Source organism: Macaca mulatta, chromosome 17 (assembly GCF_049350105.2).
Source record: "Macaca mulatta isolate MMU2019108-1 chromosome 17, T2T-MMU8v2.0, whole genome shotgun sequence".
Classification (NCBI taxonomy): domain Eukaryota; kingdom Metazoa; phylum Chordata; class Mammalia; order Primates; family Cercopithecidae; genus Macaca; species Macaca mulatta.
The window spans coordinates 19,253,379-19,274,671 of record NC_133422.1 but is presented as its reverse complement, the minus strand read 5'-3'; the positions used below and the strand labels follow the sequence as shown (position 1 = coordinate 19,274,671).

Sequence of the window (21,293 nt, the reverse complement as noted above, 5' to 3'; positions counted from 1 at the left end):
AATGAAAAAGCAAATAGTGTTTATTACTATTATGAAAATTCTTTTGGCCTCCCTGATCCCTTGAAAGAAACTGCTGATTAAGATATTTTCCTTCCTTCCTTCTTTCTGCCCTTGCTCCCTTCCTCCCTTCCTTCCTCCCTTCCTCCCTTCCTTCCTTCCTCCCTTCCTCCCTTCCCTCCCTCCCTTGATTCCCTCCCTCTCTCCCTCTCTGCCCCCGTCTCTCTTTCGTTGTTTTTTGTTTCTTTCTACATAAGATCTCACTCTGTCATCCAGGCTGCAGTGTAGAGGCGCAATCGCAGCTTACTGTAGCCTAGAACTCCTAAACGCAAGTGATTCTCCTGTCTCAACCTCCTGAGTAGCTGGGACTATAGGTGTGTACCACCATGCCGCACTAACTAAAAAAAAAATTTTTTTTTTTTTTTTTTTATAGATAGGATCTCACTATATTGCTCAGCTGCTCTCAAACTCCTGGCCTCAAGTGATTCACCTGCCTGGGCCTCCCAAAATGCTGGGTTTACAAGTGTGAGCCACTGCACCTGGCCAAGACATTGTTCTTTCAATATACATAGCTGTACCACAAACACTACTAAATAAATCAGAAAACAACCTATGGTCATTTAATTCAGTTAAAGATGCCTTTCTTGAGAACCTAATATATATACAAATCAAAATATCCAAGTTTTTCCATTAAAAATATCTGATTAAAGCTGTAATTCTTATGTGTGGGAACTTTTAAGAAAATATCAATCTGATCTCCATCCAAACCAATTAAATTAATATCCCTGGAACTTAATATTGTTTAAACAACTAAGAGGTGATTCTAATTTGCAGCCAGAATTAAAAACCACTAGGTTAAGGAAGCAGGATATAAAGTACAGAGGCCCAAAGTAGAAGAAAGTGTGCACATGGGGTCGACATTGCTTAGGGGGTCAGATGGACCAGGTCAGAGTCTCGGTACTATTGTTACCTAGCTGTGTGATCTTACACAGTACGTTTATCATCCCTCACTTTCAGTTTCTTGAACTATAACTTGGGATAGTAATGGCTCATATAGGGTTGTTCCGAGGATTAAATGAGGAAAAGCATGGAAAGCACATGGTAAATATTCATCAAATGTTAGCATTATTAATAGAGACATTAAGCACTGCAAAATCTAACCAGACAAACTATGAATTAAACACGTCTTGTGGGATGGAAGGTAGGTTGCAAACATTTGATGTGGACCTGGAAGGAAGATAATATTAATCCGAAGGCAATTGCCATCACCCTTGGCACAAATTGGCTTAACACAGCTTGGGGTATGATTGAATAGTGTGTTTTTGTTTTTGTTTCTTTAATCCTTGATGGAGAAAAGGAGCCAAAGTAGTAGATTTAGCAGAAAGGATTTTTGGCTACCGTTGATGGGTTCTGAAAGAGTTCATTGGATCTTTCACGTCCTGAGAAAGGAGCTCCCCTGAAACCATAATAAACCAGCCAGGCTATACTGCATAAACAGTCCCATTTACTGTTAGTATATAAACATTGCTTTGGCATTAATATAGAAAATATGAATCAGAGGGTCCTATTCATAAATACAATATTTGGATAAGAAGAAAAGCCACCATAGAGTTAATTTGCCCGTAAAGTCAAAGGGAAAAAAGAGGTGGAAGTAGAAATTCTGCTGTCAGTTTCAAGTAATACTTTGGATACATAGCAATTATCTGGTTAATCTGGTCAGTGTGGAAAAATTCAAGAACTCTTTCAAATTGGCTAGCCACACTAACCAAAGTATTCAAACAAGTAACAAATCTACTTTGTAGTGGGGAGAGGGGTACTGTTAAAAATATGTAACAAAATGGTACAGTATAACAAAAATGGTACAGTTTAGAACTAACAATCAGAGCAGATAATTGCCCAAGCAGACCCAATGTCAACTGTAAATATATGGTTCATCTGTACTTAGTGTACCCACTGACTATCAGCTTTAAGGTGGATAACATCTCTTGTCTCTTTTTCCTTAGCACTCTTTCATGAAAATTAACTCTTCAAGATATGTTACCTAAATATTTAGTGATCCCAGCTGGTTTTACGTACTCATCATTTTAACCACTTAACAACAACAAACATTCTTTATTTTTGATTGCAGAGACATCTGAAGAAAAAGAATTTTAATGCTCTGTGTCCTTTCAAAATAGATCATTTAGAATACTGTTAAGATTGTTTTGCCAGGCATGGTGGCTCTCACCTGTAATCCCAGCACTTTGGGAGGCCGAGTCAGGTGGATCATGAGGTCAGGAGTTCAAGACCAGCCTGGCCAAAATGGTGAAACCCCGTCTCTACTAAAAATACAAAATATTAGCTGGGCATGGTGGCAGGCACCTGTAATCCCAGTTACTCGGGAGGCTGAGGCAGGAGAATCACTTGAACTCAGAGGGCAGAGGTTGCAATGAACCGAGATCACACCACTGTACTCCAGCCTGGGCAACAGAGACTCTGTCTCGGAAAAAAAAAAAAAACAAAAAAAACTGAGAAAAACAAATTACATAATTTGTTCAAGTTTGTACCACTCGCAAATAAAGGAGCTAAGCTTCAAACCCACATAGCTGGACTGCAGAGCCCACACTCTCGAATATTATGCCTTACTGCCTAAACACAAAGGAGAATTTAATAAATGAAAAGTGTATTTCAAATCACTTTCAAAGTCCAGGTTAGTCAATATATCCTACCTGGTTAAAAAATAGCAATGGAACCCTACCTCACATTTATTTAAACAAATTAACACCAGGTAGATAATATATTTAATATTTAAGTAAACAAAAATTTAAAATAAAGATCAGGTATGTTACAAATAGTTCTGGTGCCACAAAAGAAATAGCACTCGGATATAAAATTTTCTTTTTTTCTTCTAAGCAAGGCAATTTACTTTTATAGAAGGGTGCACCCTCACAGACGGAGCAATGGTGAGCACAAACCTGGCCAAGGGAAGGGAGGGGGTTTTTATCCCTGACGTCCGCGGCCCCTGCGTTCCTCTATTGGCTAGGGTTAGACTGCACAGGCTCAACTAATTCCAACTGGCTAATTTAAAAAGGGTGACAGGGTGAGTGGTTTGGTGGGGAAAATGGTAATGGAAGGAGTCAGTGTGGAGAATGAGCCAGGGTGGAGCAGGTGATTGGAATGAGCCAGGGTGGGACAGGTGATCAGAATGAGTCAGGGCGGAGCAGGTAATCGGAATGAGCCAGGGTGGGACAAGTGATCAGAATGAGCCAGGGTGGGGCAGGTAATCAGAATGAGTCAAGGTGGAGCAGGGGATCGGAATGAGTCAGGGCAGAGCAGGTAATTGGAATGAGCCAGGGTGGGACAGGTGATCAGAATGAGTCAGGGCGGAGCAGGTAATCGGAATGGGCCAGGGTGGGACAGGTGATCAGAATGAGTCAGGGTGGAGCAGGTGATCAGAATGAGTCAGGGTGGAGCAGGTAATCGGAATGAGCCAGGGTGGGACAGGTGATCAGAATGAGTCAGGGCGGAGCAGGTAATCGGAATGGGCCAGGGTGGGACAGGTGATCAGAATGAGTCAGGGTGGAGCAGGTGATCAGAATGAGTCAGGGTGGAGCAGGTAATCGGAATGAGCCAGGGTGGGACAGGTGATCTGAGTGAGTCAGGGTGGAGCAGGTAATTGGAATGAGCCAGGGTGGGACAAGTGATCAGAATGAGTCAGGGTGGAGCAGGTAATTGGAATGAGCCAGGGTGGGACAGGTGATCAGAATGAGTCAGGGCGGAGCAGGTAATCGGAATGGGCCAGGGTGGGACAGGTGATCAGAATGAGTCAGGGTGGAGCAGGTGATCAGAATGAGTCAGGGTGGAGCAGGTAATCGGAATGAGCCAGGGTGGGACAGGTGATCTGAGTGAGTCAGGGTGGAGCAGGTAATCGGAATGAGCCAGGGTGGGACAAGTGATCAGAATGAGTCAGGGTGGAGCAGGTAATCGGAATGAGCCAGGGTGGGACAGGTGATCTGAGTGAGTCAGGGTGGAGCAGGTAATCGGAATGGGCCAGGGTGGGACAGGTGATCAGAATGAGTCAGGGCGGAGCAGGTAATCGGAATGAGCCAGGGTGGGACAGGTGATCAGAGTGAGTCAGGGTGGAACAGGTAATCGGAATGGGCCAGGGTGGGACAGGTGATCAGAGTGAGTCAGGGTGGAGCAGGTAATCGGAATGAGCCAAGGTGGGACCGGTGATCTGAGTGAGTCAGGGTGGAGCAGGTAATCAGAATGAGTCAGGGTGGAGAAGGTGATTGGAATAAGTCAGGGTCAAGTAGGTGATTGCAAAAGGTTGCTTTATGTGTAAGTTAAGTTTAAAAGTAGAAGGCAAAGAAGAACATACTGACTTACTGATTCTTTGAGGAGAAATTTAGAACTCATATCTAACAGATAGATCATTGCTGCATGATTTTTAACAACAAAATCAAAATATCCATTAACTAAGGATTCGATTATAAATTGGAGTACATTCATACTGTGGATTACTGTTCAGTTATTTTAAAAATCGAGGCAGCATTATTTATACAACAGTGAAATGTGATGCAAAACATCATTGAACATAAAAAGGAACAGAACATTGTGTGTAGTGTGCTATCATTTGTTTTAGACGTGTGAGTGGTCTGAGTGCAGATGCATAGATGATCTTTAAAGTATGCACGGGAAGGCCGGGCATGGTGGCTCACGCCTGTAATCCCAGCACATCGGGAGGCTGAGGTGGGTGGATCACGAGGTCAGGAAATCGAGACCATCCTGGCAAACACAGTGAAACCCTGTCTCTACTAAAAATAGAAAAAATTAGCCGGGCGTGGTGGCAGGTGCCTGCAGTCCCAGCTAATTGGGAGGCTGAGGCAGGAGAATGGTGAACCTGGGAAGTGGAGCTTGCGGTGAGCCAAGATCGGGCCACTGCACTCCAGCCTGGGTGACAGAGCACGACTGTCTCAAAAAAAAGGATGTATAGGAATTAGAAATTAGGCAACAGGGATTGCCTATGGGGAAGAGAACTTGATGGCTAAGGTCCAGGGTGAGAGGAACTTAATGTTTACTGTATATCCTTTTGTGCCTTTTGAGATTTTTACAGTGTACATGCTATTACCCATTCATAAATAATAAAATTTAAAACCAACAAGTACAAGTGAGGATGTTTTAATCATTCCCTGCGTAATGCTCTCTCTGCCAGGTGAAGTAAGCAACTTTTGTGAAAACACAAAGAATAGTGAAGTTTAGAAGAAAAGAGTGGTGGAGAAAAAAAATAATGAATTTTTAAGGCTTACTTTTCTTCAGGTCATCTTGTCTTTTAACAAACTATGAACATTAAAGTTATTTAGAAAGTAACACATATTTGAGATAAGAATAACGATAGTGATAACAGCCAACACAATTGGTGTTTACACTTAGACGGACACATTTTAGTGCTTTGCGTACATTTATTTATTTAAGCCACACAGCAACTCTACATGCTGTGTGTGCGTGTGTATTATTATCCGCATTATTCTGAAGAGTAAATCTGAGTTTCCATTTGGTTCATCCCTCACAGCATTTCCACCAAATGAAGAGTCACAGAGTAGACAGGGGAAGATGACAAAGCCATCTGGTCACATTTCTACAGCCAGTCCCCAAGGCAGAGTTTTCCGGGACGACATCACCTCCCACAACTGGAATGATTCCAGAAGCACAAGGTCTTGCACTGGTTACAAGATGATGATGGTCCATGGGGTGGCCGCCTGTGAGCAAATGTCAACATTCAAAGACAATGTTGCTGATGGTGCAATTTCCTGCTTTGAATACCTCACATTCCTGCATGTTCACCGGGAGGGCTGAACTAAAGATTCATCCAGGACCATACACTGATTACCATGTGGTGGAGGATGTGTGAAGATGGAAAGGGCAATTAAGCACTCTGCTGACCGCTGATTATTATTTTATAGTGGTAACAGTTGTCCCACAGGGAAAGCTCTAAGCATGGCATTTTGAGAAAATTCCATGCCAAAATATAATTGCTCCACACCTCTATCCTAAGTGACCGAAACTCCATAGGAAGGAAGCATAGTTGCCTTCTGTCTGCTAGCTGCAACTTTTTAAATGAAAATAAAATGAAATATATACAGTTATCCCTCGCTATCCATGGGGGATTGGTTCCAGCATCCCCACAGATACCAAAATCCACAGATGTCCAAGTCACTGATATAAAATGGTATAGTATTTGTATATAACCTACACACGTCTTCCAAAATACTTTAAATAATCTCTAGATTACTTACAATACCGAATACAATGTGCTTAGTTTTTATGCTGTGTTTTAAAAAATGTTTTAATGTATTGTTATTTTTTTCCCAAATATTTTCAATTAGCTGTTGGTTGAATCTGTGAATGCAGAACCTGCACAAATAGAGAACTGACTGTGTGTGTGTGTGTGTGTGTGTGTTGTATGTGTATATATATGTATATGTATGTATGTGTATACATAGATACATATATAGTTAACATTTAACAAATAAGGTGAATCATATTAAAACAGCAAACACATAGGATTCAATCAGTTATTTGTTCTAAGCCTTACTATGCCTCTTAGTAACTCTGTGCAGCCAGGCAAGATTAATCTGTTTCTCATCTGTAAAATGGTGAAACTAATTCTCATTTCTTAGGGTTGTAGGGTGAGTTAATACACGCACACACCACACACACCACACGCACACACACATCACTTGATACAGAATCCAGTTAAATGCTAAAGCATGCAGTTAAATGTTCCACTAACATCAGTTTCCTCCCACACTTTCCTACCAATTAACCCCATCTTCTTGGCAGGCAGTGCAAGAATACTTTGCTGAAACCAAATTTGACCACCTTGCCTGGAACTGGCTTTTTGTGCAGTGACCACCCACACTCTCTTTTGCACTCCACTCCCCTGACCCTTGACCCAGTCTGCTCACTATAGTTCACAGCATGACGAGCCAATCTCACAATGAAGAGGGACATTTCCTACCTTTGAGAAAAAAAAAAAAAAAAATGGGCAGAGAACCAGCAGACTTGTGGTGCCTTCCATTTCCCATCTGTAAATTTCTCAAAATCCTTTCCAGTAAGCAATCTCTTAGGGCTCATAATGTGATTAATAGTATTAAGTGTCTCTGTTGTCTTGAGCATTTCAGATGCAAATCTTTCTTAATAATGTACAGTCATTGTATTATGGACGGGAGACAGTTTGATCAGGCTCCTCTCTCTTCTCATGCATGCTAGAATCTGAGCGGGCTTACACGAATCCATCAGTCAATCAACAAGTAAAAGTTTTGCTTCATTTCAGCAATGAATTAATAGGGTTGCTGTGGATTAAATCCAAGTGTCCCCTCTGGAATCCAGAGACCTCAAATCAGCAGGGCTAGATAGAATTCACATCAGAGTGGCTCTTCCTGGGAGCCCTATACAAAATGATTATCAATTTTATATTTGTCTGAAATGCCACGCTGTCAAGTTGAATCTTTAAAGTGCAAATATAAGTGACTACCATTTTCTCTCTGCAAAACTTGTTTCAGTATCACTTACCCTATTGGTGTTGTCATTTTCTTGAAACGTGATTTCCAAACTGTCCAGTCCTGACAACTGTGCCTCTCCTCTCCACTCCCTGCCCATTGACAACAAACTCTGCAGGATCTCACAATCACCTAGAACCACATGCCCTTGTCTGGGCATCCACTATTTTCCTTCCACTCACTGTCAGCTGCATTAAAACGGGCCAAGCCAGTGTTCAGTCACCCTCTTTATCTGCCTCACCATTCCTTCCTCTGCCTATTCATGCTGCTGCAGAGCTCTGGACCAGCTTCCTGTAATCTCCTGGAGGGGGAAATTTCTCCCTTTAGCTTGGCCTCCCAAGCCTGGTTGTTTTGGGTAACTGATTTCCTCCTCTCTCCTCATTAGGGTTCACATAGCTTCTTTGTTAGCCTGCTAACCTTTCTCCACCAGTGAGGAATTTCTTCTAAGCCCTAGGATTTCAGTGTGCTCCTATGCTTCCTGCTGTTGGAGTGCAGAATTTCCTGAGCCAGGGATGTATACGGTTGAGGCACTGCTGGGCTCTATCCTGACTGTACCTCATAGGGATCATCCTACTCTTTGTACAGTACATCACATTTGTATCCCAGGGCACTGAGTTCTGTCCCTACTTTGACATATCATTTCCTTAATTCCCCAAAGCTGAGAAAAGTGGAAAATCCTCCATTCTCCAAGTACTCTTAACCCCCACTCGCTCCGTTTTGACTTGGGAGTGGTCCTTCTCCTTCAATTCCCCATCTGAAGGATTTAGTTTAATACAAGATAAATAACTAGAAAAGCAAAATGTTGTATGAGGTGTAGTCTTCCAACTGAGATCTCTTCTGAGTGCCCTATCAAAAATATTAAATAATTCAAAAATAAAAGGATTAGCAGAAATACTCGTGAGGGTAAATTCTCTGATCCTTTTTGTTTTTGATGGAGGAGTGTAAGTAGACACTGTTAACGATTTAAAGGATGAATGTGTATATGCGAGATCTCCTGAATAGTAACTAGAAAATGACCACAGACATAAGTTAATTTTAAATCTGAGAAGGGCTGGTCTGATGGTAGTGGGTTATCAGAATTTATTAACATTAGTGTCACTAAAGTTGGTATAAAACCCCCGATTGCTAAATTTGACTGGCTAGAAAAAATAAATAAATCTGAGAAGGTAATATTTACCAGCGAAGAGCCAAAGTAAAATACTTAATTTCTCACATGGTCAGATAACAGGAAATCCGACCCCTTTAATCCCTGCCTTACTACCTTCAGTTTCCCGACCTCCTCACTATATACCCTGATATAGCCCAGAATGCCAAGGAGTTTACTAGAATTTCAAGGAATTCTCAGTTTTCCAGCTTTATTTCTGGAGCACGGACTCAGACGCACCTCTTTTGATGACCTTCATTGCAGTTGCAAAGCAGCTATCCTTCTTCCAAAGGTAGAGCTAGCTGAATTCCAGGCGTTCTAAAAGGTTCTCTGTTGAATATGGCATAGCCACAAGGTTGAGGCATACTGTGGTTGGTCATGACCAAGGCCAAGGACCTAAGACTGGGCCTTCACTCCAATTCCTGCCCAGTCCCTGGCAGTACATTAAGTTAGACTTGCTCTTCCCTAATACATTGCTCATTTAGGAGTTCCCACAACCAAGTGACAATGAGTTGAACATATTAGCCTTCAGACACATTTTTTTCAGGCTACGAGACTGCCCCCAGGATGCATGCTCATCTCAGCACCCATACTCTGGGAGCTCCTGAACCACAAGACTTCAGTGTGGCAGCCCGGAGCTTCCTCTCTTTCTATTCTCTTGAAAAATTTATTAGGAGGACTCCACTGTTCTTCCCTGTTCCTGGGCCTTGGTTAAGGATATTATCTTCATCAAAACAGGTTTCCTTAACTTTGAATCTAAGAGAACAGGAGCTGGAAATCTGCTTGTAGACATCTGGACAATTGCCACATGAATTATTCACTCCTTTACAGTAAACTAAAAGCTCTGATTATTTATAGTTTCTACAAATTCCAACTCAGTGAACTGCCTACTGTGTTCTAAACCATGAACTCCTTGTGAACTTCAGGTCTTGTTGACTTCTATATCCGATGCTTACTGCCCCCGGTGCAGAACAGTGTTTGGCAAATACTAGTTAGATGGATCTGATGCCCAGAGGTCTCCTGCCCCTTCTAGGTAGTGGTGGTCTCCTCCAAGTCTCTGTTGGAGTTTCCCAACTAATCTGGATTCCGCCACTCATTGCTCACTGCTGTTCTAGGCCACGCCATTACCCTCAAAGGATGTTCTCCTGACGGGTCCTACACCTGAGCTATTCTTTGCAGGTGAGGTCAGGTGTGCTGTACTCTGACAAATAGGTATATTCTAAGCGTTCCATGAATAGAAGCTCTTGGCTCATCAAGAAGGTGATGACAGCTTTTCCAGGCATAGCCTTCTCATTACCCCCTTCTTAATGTTAAGTGGGCTGTGTGGAGTGGACTGTGTTATGTGAACAGATGAAGCCGGCCCTGCATCAAGGTTTGCAGCAACCAGCTTGCTTCCCTTCTCACCACACTTTCTCCCCCCAGAATCCATGCTGTCTGGGGCCACTTCCAGCACAGCTTCCGCTTCCTGTAGGCTAGAAAGAAAAATGATCTCGCTTGCCTTCAGGTTATATGTTTATCAGAAGACCTTCAGCAAAAGAGGAATGGAAAATGCCCTAGGTAAACTGAAGTTGGACTTCCAAATGAAAACTGTGTTACAGTTGTATTTGGACAGCCACTTAGCTTGAGGAGGAGCTGCCTATAGATAAATGATGTTCAGGTGTGCTGAGATTAAACTGAGACAGATTCTGCATCATTTGTTGGTTTGGGGTCAGAGACAAAATTAGGGACTGTATTTTATAATATTGAATATCTGGTCACTTAACGTTAGTTTGGATTGGTGTGTAGTTTCACAGGCCTCTGGGAAGTATTGTCCTTTTCAGTCTCACAAGCATATTAGTAATACTGCCAACTGTACCATCATTTTAAAATAAAAAAGGTACAGTGCTTGACTCTAAGAATTTAACATCAAACAGAAGAGAACAGAAAAATTTTAAAATAAGGCATTGTGTTTATGACATTAGGAATGGAAAAAAAAACAAAACAGAACAAAAATGAACTAACAAATATTAGTCATCTGGTAACTAAAAAATCCAGGCTTTTGTGTTGTTGAGCATCATAAGTTTCTAAATAATACCATCCTACTTGCCCAATGGCTGCCACACTCTTGTCAACGACAATATTTATTTCCATTTAAAAAGTAAATATTTCCTAACAAAGGGCATAGGATTGAATGATATAGCTTTGTCTCCACCTGCAGGAATAAAGAGAATGAATTCTTATTCATTATTTGAAAATATGTAAGACCTCTAAGATCATCATTAAAAATATGAGGTGAAATCAATACTCGAGCTTTACTAATACATTCTTCTATAATGAAGTAATTGGATCAAAACAGGGTCAGTTTAAAAAAGACATAATTAATGTGAACCACTATACTCGTTTTTTTAACTTTTTGCTGAACTGTGATAGAAGTATACAAAAGTTCACAGTCATCAATATACAGCTTGATGAATGATCACACAATAAACATACTTGTCTAATCATCATCCAGATCAAGGAACAGGACATTCACAGCACCCTTGAAGCTCCCTCAAGAGTCACACTTACTTTTCAAACCAGGATTCAAAGTCCTTGTTTTTAACCTATCCATCAGTCACATCCCATGGGAAAAAGGCATCTTACGGGCATGTGAGCCACAGACTGCAGACATCCTGTTCCCCGCCGAGCACCGTGGTCTAGGTGTTGCCCCTGAGAAGCCCATCGCTAGGCCTCTGTTGTGATGGGGGGAGGCAGCCCCCAACTTCCTGTGGCTCCTTCTTCTACTGTGGCTCCAAACACAATCAGCTTGTGCTCATGTTCAAGGACAGGTGTAGCCCTCATTTTCATTTCATCCTCAGTCTGGATGAACATGAGGAGAGATTGAGGTTATCTCCTCATCAAAACACATTTCTGGTGCACTTCTTGAAGATCCATGACACACAGTATTTAGGGAGGACTCCTGTCTGACCTGGACAAAAGTAGGGCCACCCACAGGTTACTACAAGCAGCATGTCCAACATTCTACACCTCCACCAAGGAAGAAATTAAACTCTTTTGCTTATTACCCAAACTACAACTTCTAACTAAAATAGATCTGCATCTGCTTTAGGTTATCTTAAGCTTCCTGTTGTCCAGTGTCTTGAAATGATTATTTCATAGTTTTTTCAGATTTTTGGTTGTTTCAGACATAAGGGTACCTCTAGTCCCTGTTACTCCATATTGGCTGGAAGCAGAAATCTGAAGAGTTATGCTCTGATGGCCCTCTGGCCTCTTGAAAAGAGCAAGGTTTCTAGAAATACAAAGCATCTGATGATTCCTAGGATTTTCTGTACAATGGGTAATGTTTTTCCCTTTACCCAATATGTGTAGTTGCTTGTTCTGTGACCACAAAGCCTGTAGATATTTTCAGATTTAGATTTAAAATCAATGAACGATATCATCTCCCACTGATTCAGCTGGGAAAGAACAAGTTCACATTGTAAGTTAACAACCCAAGGGAAAGGGTATGAGAAGAGAGGAAATCAGAAAGAAAATTATAAAACAACCAAATATAACAGGTTTAATTTTCTTCCCATAAAGTATTAATTAAAATCATTTGTTAGATTATTTCTAATATTTGTTAAAATTATTTGAAAAATATATTTGGATGTTTGTCATTCAAAGAGTTAAGCCAGGCTCCATGGGGGAACTTGGGACTGGTGACCCTGCCAGGTGCTTTTGGTAAAAGGGAGGTAACAATGTGTCTAGTGCATACATATTGTGGGCACACTTCAGCTATTCAAACCCAGACAGAGGAAATGGGGGAATTGGGGTGGGAGAGGGATGGGGCTTAGAAAATGAATAAAAAGAGAAAATGGCCCAAAACTCTTTGCTGTGGCTCTTCATGCAATGAAAGCCTGCATTGTGTCAAGCTGTGAGTCAAAATAAGAAGGTTATTCAGCTATCACAGCCTGCATCTAAAATATGAAATAGTTCTATTCCAGCCATTTAGTTTCTCATACTAAAAAAAGAAAAAGAAAAAAAAAAAAGCCCTCTTCATTTGCTCCTACTTTTTTCTGCAGCCCACAGTCATTTCATATTTTCAGGGGAAAAACAAATGTTAACTTTTAAAAACCTCTCTTCTCTAACCTGTCAACTGATTTTGCACGTTCCAGTGAATTGGGATGAATGCTTGGACCTAATTTGATGTTTGCCAAAAAAAAGTCCTCCAGCCCTCTAATAAGCGCCCATGTATTATGTGGGTAGCAGCTCTCACCTCCCCTTCTCTTCTCTAAAACGGCTCCCCTCTGCATCCTTGTCCCCACCCCCAGGCCCTTCACCTCCATTTATTTTCCTTGGATAAGAGTCTCACAGTGAATAGGAAACATCTTTAAGAAGGGGAGAGGAGTTGTGAAAGAGATTTAGAGGCCAAATGGGGCCGTTGGAGAAAAAAGAATTCAGAACCGTTGATATAACTCAATGGCATTCACTGTTGCAGAGAGTAATGAACTTTTTACTTAGTTAGCAACAGTTCACCCAATGTCCTAGACTAATTTGAGGCCATTTTCCAAGAAGAAAAGAAAGCTATGCGGTTCACAGCCACGCATCTGTGCACAGTGCCGAGAGCCACCGCCATTCCTCGTGCAGATTTTTGTGCAAGGAAAAGACTAGCTCTTATCTTTGTTTCTCTGCCTGGTTCCTTGTGTGGCATTTTTTTCATATGCATAAACACAACGGGAAATTAAATGGCTCATAATCCATTCTGAAAGGTAAATTTTGCCTGAAAAATTATGTGCTATAACTTGAAAATAATATTCTATGTCCAGATGTCCTCAGACCTCCCTAAATAATAGAGTGTATATAAAACATCCAAGCATTTATCCTAAAGCCGAGTCTTCTATTCAGTTGGCTGAAAGTGTAATACACTGAGAACCCATGAGGTTTCTTGTCTCATTTATTCCATATTAATATGGATGTTGGGCCAAAAATAGTATTTTTTACTTCTGGTATTAATAAATTAATAAATTACTTCACCCCAGACATTGCCTTTAAATAGAAGAGACATTTCTTTCAGGGAAGGGCCAGCTGCCGGGGCATGCATGCCTGAGGGTAACATTTAGACTACTGGTGGTCTTGCCTTCCTTGGTGCCAGCCATCATGTTGCTCTGTATATTCAACAGCAAAGTTCTGAACATTTAAATTTAGTTTGGTCAGATATCAGGAGCTGGGATATTCTGATCCTATCAAACATCTTCTTTTCTCTTTTTGAAAGCAAACTTGTTGGTGTGACAGCTGTACTTGAGAAAAGTAGGCAAAAAAGTAGATTTTGGTTTCTAGTTTGAACTCAATGCATTTGTAAGTCAAAAACTCAAAACTCTCTTTTCAGTCAACTTCCTGACACATGTTCTTGGAGTGTCACTGTGGACTTTGACTGGAGCAGACAGCAATTATTTTCTTTAAGTCCTCCATGGGTTAAAATTCTATTCATTCTTCATCCATCAGCAAGTTGCTTCCAATTTAAGAAATACTGTGACTTGCCTAGAGTAGGTACCTAATAAATGTTTTAATTTTATTTAATTTAGGATAATATGTCTGTGGACTATTTGGTAGCCAGATTCTTGAGCATTCTTGTAATGTTTGTTCATGATAGCTCAATTCTCAGAGGTGCAACTGAGGTGAATGATTCTGAAGTGATTTCTGGCCCTGGGTCCCCTTCCTGTGATGTCAGAGACACAGCTTTCTGAGGTGACTTTAGGACAGAACCCTGGAGAGGTCTTTGTTCAATGAAGCCACACTAAGAATCTGAAAGGATCTATTCAAGGGTTCCTGAATGGCTCCTCATGGCTCCAGCTGAGATTTATGCCTCTGATTTCAGCAGGACCCTGGGTGCCATTTGGTCTTTCTCATCTCCATGATGTTGAACCTGAGAAGTCACATAGCCTGGCTGGCACTTTTCCAGACCACTTCCTCTGATGAGAAAAGAAAAACAAGGCTTTGTGACACAGAAGAATGCATGCTGCCTGTCCTGGATCCGCAGCCTAGGCAAAACAGTATCCAGGTTCTGCAAAGCCCAATAGGATGATGTGGCGATAACACCTTTGCTTATAGGAATGATCAATTTAAGGGACACCCATGACTGATGCCAGCAGCTTTTGTTCTTGTCTCTGGATTAGCTCTATCACAGGTCAAACAGACTCAGAATAGAATTAGTAATCGGCATCATTGCTAATACTTACTGAAAGCACTTACCATATACTCTGCACTGTTCTAAGCTCTTTACATTGATTTATTTTATTCTTACGACTCTATAAAGCAGATACTAATGTTATTTCTACTTTACTGGTGAAAAAATGGGAGCATAAAGTTTTTAAATAGATTGCTCAAGGTCACACAGTGTGACAGTTTACAGTAGCATGCAAATTTTTTGACACTCCTCTCTTCAAAAAGTGGAATATAATTTTCCTTCTCCCTTGATTTGAACCAGACTTAGAGATTCAATTCTAATAAAAAGCATATGGTGGAAGTGAGGGCACATGCTTCTTAGGCTAGGATGTAAGACATTACCCCTTCTACCTGGTTTTCTCATGGATTTCTCGCTTTCAAGGAAGCCAGGCATCATCTGGTGAAGACTCTCAGGCAGCCTGTGTGGAGGCCCACAAGTGGAGGACTAAAACCAGACCAATGTGTCAGCCATGTGGATGAGCCACCCTGGCAGTGGTTCCCCTCCTGACCCAGTCAAGCCTTCAGATGACAACAACCATGATAGCCCCTGAGGCAAAACTGCCCAACTATGCCACTTCTGAATCTCTGACCTAGAGAAACTGTGAAATAATATTGTTTTAAATAAGTAAGTTTGAATAATTTGTTCTGTATTCATAGATAACTAATACAGCTTCTGAGTGGCAAAGTCAAGGGCGGTCTGAAGGCAGAGTCTACACTTTACTGCTATACCCTCTCCTGATACTAAGGAGATTATCAATAAGCTCAGATTCTGGCAATAAATGTTCAGTAAATGTTTTATCTAAGCTGCAGGAAATTCTGATGTGTTTTTAGACACTTAGAAATCAATAATGCACATGAGCTAGGTAGTCACTTCTTTCATTGGCTGTTATGAATTAATGCTGGTCAAGGCCTTTTGCTCTATGCTGCCTTTTCTAGGCTCTAGGTAGACACTACCTTTCCATTAGCACATTATTTCAGAGAAGGCTGTTGCAATTATAATTAGTCAGATTATAGCATCCTTTAGGGTCCTTCCTGTCCTGAGAATACACCATAGTCATCTTACCCAAATTGGATATGTATTAAATCTATCAACCTCAAGTATTAACCATTTTTGATAAACTATTCCTTTTAGGCTGGGAGGAAAATATAAGCAACTCATCTCTTAGGCAGGATAACTTCTGCACATAGTTATTTCCCATAATGTTTTGATTAGGACTGCTTAACTCTCAGAAGATTGACTCTTTGCTGCCACCTTGCTGATACCATGAATGTTAATGCCCATGGCACTGGGCTTTGCACAGAGTGGATATTCAGTAAATGGTAGTTCTTGTTTCTCTCCCACATATGCAGTTAGGAATACATTAGTCTTCCCAGAAATTGTTAGACTACTGTCAATAAGTAACCATTATTTGACATAACCCCACTGGCTGCAGCAAACATACATTCCCTACTACCCTCTTTTCAGCATCAAGAAAACTGAAATATCTACTCAGAGAGTTAGAAGGCACATGATGAGTAATTTCCTAGTCATTTAGAGCCAGACCAGATGGCCTTAAAGATACTCCAACCAAGAAGAGCTGGCTAACCTGACTCTGGGATTCCAACACTGGTGATGCCTCACCAGGACAGATGCCAGTCTCTCTGCTGCCCCTCCTGTGTGTTGTTCACATGGCAGCCTTATTTCTGTTCTTAAAATCCAAAGCAAAGTTCAAGTTTTCTACCAGGTAATACAAACCTGGCCAGTTTCTGCCCCTGGCCTACCTCATCTTCCAAAACTTCTCACATTTTTCAACCTAATAACATTGAACTTTATGTAGTTTCCCAAGTAGCTATCCTCTCTAGCTCCACACCCCCATCTTCTAACCTAGTTAACTCTTATTCTTACAGGAATCAGGTTATTGGTCAACTCACCTGGGGTATCGCCCTCCCACGCCACCTGAGCTCTGCCCTCATTCCTTGCTCTTCACTGCTGGAGTGGACCCCACCCTCTGTGCTCCAGGATTACTCTGAAAATAGCCCCCCATACTGAGTATGCTGTGTTGACACTATCTGTTTGAATGCTTATCTCCCCTACTACATTATAAGCCCCTGCCAACAGTGGCAGGGTCATATTTAACTTTGCCTTCTCAGTGTCTGGCAAAAAGAAGGTGCTTAATAAATTAGATAATGTATGCAAAGTACTTAGCCTAACACTTGACGTAGCAAGTGTTGTTGTTAATTTGGTGATGGAACCAATTGTTACTTCTCACCTATCCACAAGCCAAAAAGCTGTTTTGGTTTCTTCCTGGTAACAACTAAAGAGAGAAAGGCTGAATGAACACAAAAAGAAAGAAATAGAAAAGACACATAGAATCAAGAATCTAAAGACACTAAAAATAAGTAATTAAATAAACAAAATTAAATGAGACTGATGAGAAAACTAAACAAAAGCAAGGGGAATTTGACAAACGTTCCTAGCAGCTACATAGTCCCCACTACGAAAGCAGCTTCGACAGAAGTGGTAAATTCCCTATAACCTGAGTCACTATAGACCAGACCAGACAAACCGCTTGAAAGAATACAGCAGTAGACACCAGGGTACTGGCTGAATTAGTTGGCTTTTTTCATCTTCAATTTCTCTGATTCATTCACAAAATATTTATAACAGGGCCGCAAAACATTTGTTACATCTTTTCCCATTTGTTCTCCTTCATTTTCCAAAGGAAAAGTGTATAGTATTAAATATTTACTTAGTTAAAACATTACCGGGCAAGGGGACTGTGCAAAATCAGAAGGGCTAATATCTAACAACAACAATGGAGAAGACAGAGACGGCCATTTTACTGGAAACTTTTTTGACACAACCTGATTATTCTGATTAGGTCTATATTGGAAATAAAAAATTTAGGGCAGATTGCTTCTGGGTGTTTGTTGATTTATTCTTTGGATAAAATTGGTCAGAATAAACTTCCTTAAAATAACAACCACACATAACACACAAGTTGTACTTTCTCTTGCTCTCCTTCTGCCTACTCTTCCTCCCTCTTCTGCCTCTCTTTTTTCGTCTCAGAGTTCCTAGAAACAAAGCTAAACACTGGAAGGAAAGCGCTGACACTACTGTGTCTAGAATTGGTGGATTCTTGGTCTCACTGACTTCAAGAATGAAGCTGCGGACCCTCGCGGTGAGAGTTACAGTTCTTAAAGATGGTGTGTCCGGAGTTTGTTCCTTCAGACGTTCAGATGTGTCTGGAGCTTCTTCCTTCTGGTGGGTTCGTGGTCTCGCTGTTAGGAGTGAAGCTGCAGACCTTGGTGATGAGTGTTACAGCTCTTAAAGGCAGCGCGTCTGGAGTTGTTTGTTCTTCCCAGTGGGTTCGTGGTCTCGCTGGCTTTAGGAGTGAAGCTGCAGACCTTTGTGGTGAGTGTTACAGCTCACAACAGCAGCGTGGACCCACAGAGTGAGCAGCAGCAAGATTTATTGCAAAGAGTGAAACAACAAAGCTTCCACAGTGTGGAAGGGGACCCCAGTGGGTTGCCACCGCTGGCTCGGGCAGCCTGCGTTTATTCCCTTATCGGGTCCCACCCACATCCTGCTGATTGGCCTATTTTACAGAGAGCTGACTGGTCTGTTTTGTCAGAGTGCTGATTGGTGCGTTTACAATCCTTGAGCTAGACACACAGTCACAGAGTGCTAGTTAACTAGATACAGTTAGCTAGATAGAGTACCAATTGGTACATTTACAAACCTTGAGCTAGACACAGAGTTACAGAGTGCTAGTCCTCCAAGTCTCCACTAGGTTAGCTAGATACAGGGTACCAATTGGTGTATTCACAAACCTTGAGCTAGACCCAGAGTGCTGATTGGTGTATTTACAAACCCTGAGCTAGACACAGAGTGCTGACTGGTGTATTTACAAACCCTGAGCTAGACACAGAGTCACAGAGTGCTAGTCCTCCAAGTCTCCACTAGGCTAGTTAGATACAGAGTACCAACTGGTGTATTCACAAACCCTGAGCTAGACACAGAGTCACAGAGTGCTAGTCCTCCAAGTCTCCACTAGGCTAGTTAGATACAGAGTACCAACTGGTGTATTCACAAACCCTGAGCTAGACACAGAGTGCTGACTGGTGTACAGACAATTCTCCGGCTATATATAAAAGTTCTCCAAGTCCCCATCCAGTTCAGGAGCCCAGCTGGCTTCACCCAGTGGATCCTGCACCCGGGCTGCAGGCGGAGCTGCCTGCCAGTCCTGAGGCACGCCTGCACTCCTCAGCCCTTGGACTGTGGATGGGAACCGGCACCACGGAGCAGGAGGCGGCGCCCCTCCGGGAGGCTCAGGCCGCGGGGGAGCCCACCGCAGGGGGAGCTCAGACATGGCGGGCTGCAGGTCCCAAGCCTTACCCCGCGGGGAAGCAGCTAAACCTGGCGAGAATTTGAGTGCAGCGCCAGCGGGCTGGCACTGCTGGGGGACCAGGTGCAACCTCTGCAGCTGCTGGCCCGGGTGCTAAGCCCCTCATTGCCCTGGGCTGGCGGTGCTGGCTGGCTGCTCCCAGTGCAGGGCCCGCGGAGCCCGCACCCGAGCCCGCACCCACCGGAACTCGCACTGGCCCGCGAGCGCAGTGTGCAGCCTGGGTTCCCGCCCACATCTCTCCCTCCACACCTCCCGGCAAGCAGAGAGGGAGGAGGCTCCGGCCTCAGCCAGCCCAGAGAGGGGCTCCCACGGTGCCGTGGCAGGCTGAAGGGCTCCTCAAGCGCCGCCAGAGTGGACGCGGAGGCCAGAGGCTGAGGAGGTGCTGAGAGTGAGGACTGCTGGCACATTGTCACCTCTCACTATTCTTTTGTAGTTGTTTTCTTTAGCTTTTAAAATATAGTTATGTTTTTCCAGCTCTTTGTTGATCAGAATTTTGCCTAAAAAAAAAAACCTTTCAACCGGGTGCTGCGGCTCACACCTGTAATCCCAGTACTTTGGGAGGCCAAGGCAGGCAGATCACCTGAGGTAGGCAGTTCCAGACCAGCCTGACCAACATGGAGAAACCCCATCTGTACTAAAAATATGAAATTAGCCAGGCATGGTGGCACATGCCTGTAATCCCAGCTACTCAGGAGGCAGAGGCAGGAGAATCACTTGAACCTGGGAGGCAGAGGTTGCGGTGAGCCGAGATCCCGTCATTGCACTCCAGCCTAGGCAACAAGAGAAAAACTCCGTCTCAAAAAAAAAAAAAAAAAAAAAAAAAAAAAGATATTTCAGATGTATCTCTGGAAGATTATTTTAGGATATTTCCAGCTTTTACTGTAGCTGAATTCCGGATGCTTTAATCTGTTTTAGTATTGTATTAAAATGTAAAACGACATGAAAAAGAACTACGTTATTAGGGCTTTGTGAGTCACTCAAGCAAGGTCATAGGATGTGAGGGGTCAATGGGAGCAGGGAGCCTCCTGTACAACCCTCCTCAGTTTTAGTGATGAGGAAACCAAAACCCAGGATGAATAGTAAGGTTAAAGGCTACTGAAAGTCAAAGTCAGGACTGGATCCCAGATGTCCTCATTCTTCATCTAGAACTTTTCCCATTATACCAAGTGGGTAGAGTGTTTGGAGAAAACCGAGCTGTTGTATACTTTTTCTTTTTCTCAAATTTAATCCTAGAAACATAACTATAATGAAAATAAGAACAGCTAACATCCAGTGAATGTTGATTTTGTGCCCTCCACTGTTCTACACTTTTTACCTGTCTTAACTTATTTGAGTCACAACGTCATTACCCTCACCTGACCAATGAGGAAACTGAGACAAAATAGGTTATGTTTCCCAGAGTAACTTACCTCAGGTAACAGATGACAGACAAAATGGGACCTCCGGGCCAGGCCTGGCTCCAGAGCAGACACACCCATCCATGATGCCTGACAGCCTCCCAGCAAAAGCAGAACTTCCTCCAAGGCTGGGAGAGCAATGAGCAATGGAAATGCCCATTCCCCTGCCTGAGTGTTGATATTTCATTGTCATTTTTGTACCTTTGCATTTTTATAGCCTATTTAGTGCAACTATTAATAATAAATTTGCAATCTCTCAGAATTTTCTGAATATAATCACAGTGATTTTGCAACGGTGTGAAAATATAAACTTTGAAATTTTTTTCTGGCCAGCGGTGGCTCACAACTGTAATCCCAGCACTTTGGGAGGCTGAGGCAGGTGGATCATGAGGTCAGGATTTTGAGACCTGCTGGGCGAATATGGTGAAACCCTGTCTCTACTAAAAATAACAAAAATTACCTTGGCGTGGTGGTGTGTACTTGTAGTCCCAGCTACTCGGGAGGCTGAGGCAGAAGAATTGCTTGAACCTGGGAGGTGGAGGTTGCAGTGAGCCGAGATGGCACCACTGCACTCCAGCCTGGGTGACAGAGCAAAACTCTGTCTTAAAAGAAAAAACAAAAACAACAACAACAAAAAAGACATTTT

At 42.4% G+C, this 21,293-nt stretch overlaps 1 long non-coding RNA gene across 1 annotated transcript; it reads right to left on the bottom strand.

The window, feature by feature from the left end:
* Positions 1 to 5,424: 5,424 nt before the first annotated feature.
* On the bottom strand, positions 5,425 to 17,236 carry LOC114673554 (uncharacterized). The gene is made up of 2 exons (XR_003724304.2): positions 7,552 to 17,236; positions 5,425 to 5,735 (listed from the first exon to the last, which is right to left on the bottom strand). It is a non-coding gene; the product is annotated as an uncharacterized LOC114673554 (long non-coding RNA).
* Between the last annotated feature and the right edge of the window lie 4,057 nt (positions 17,237 to 21,293).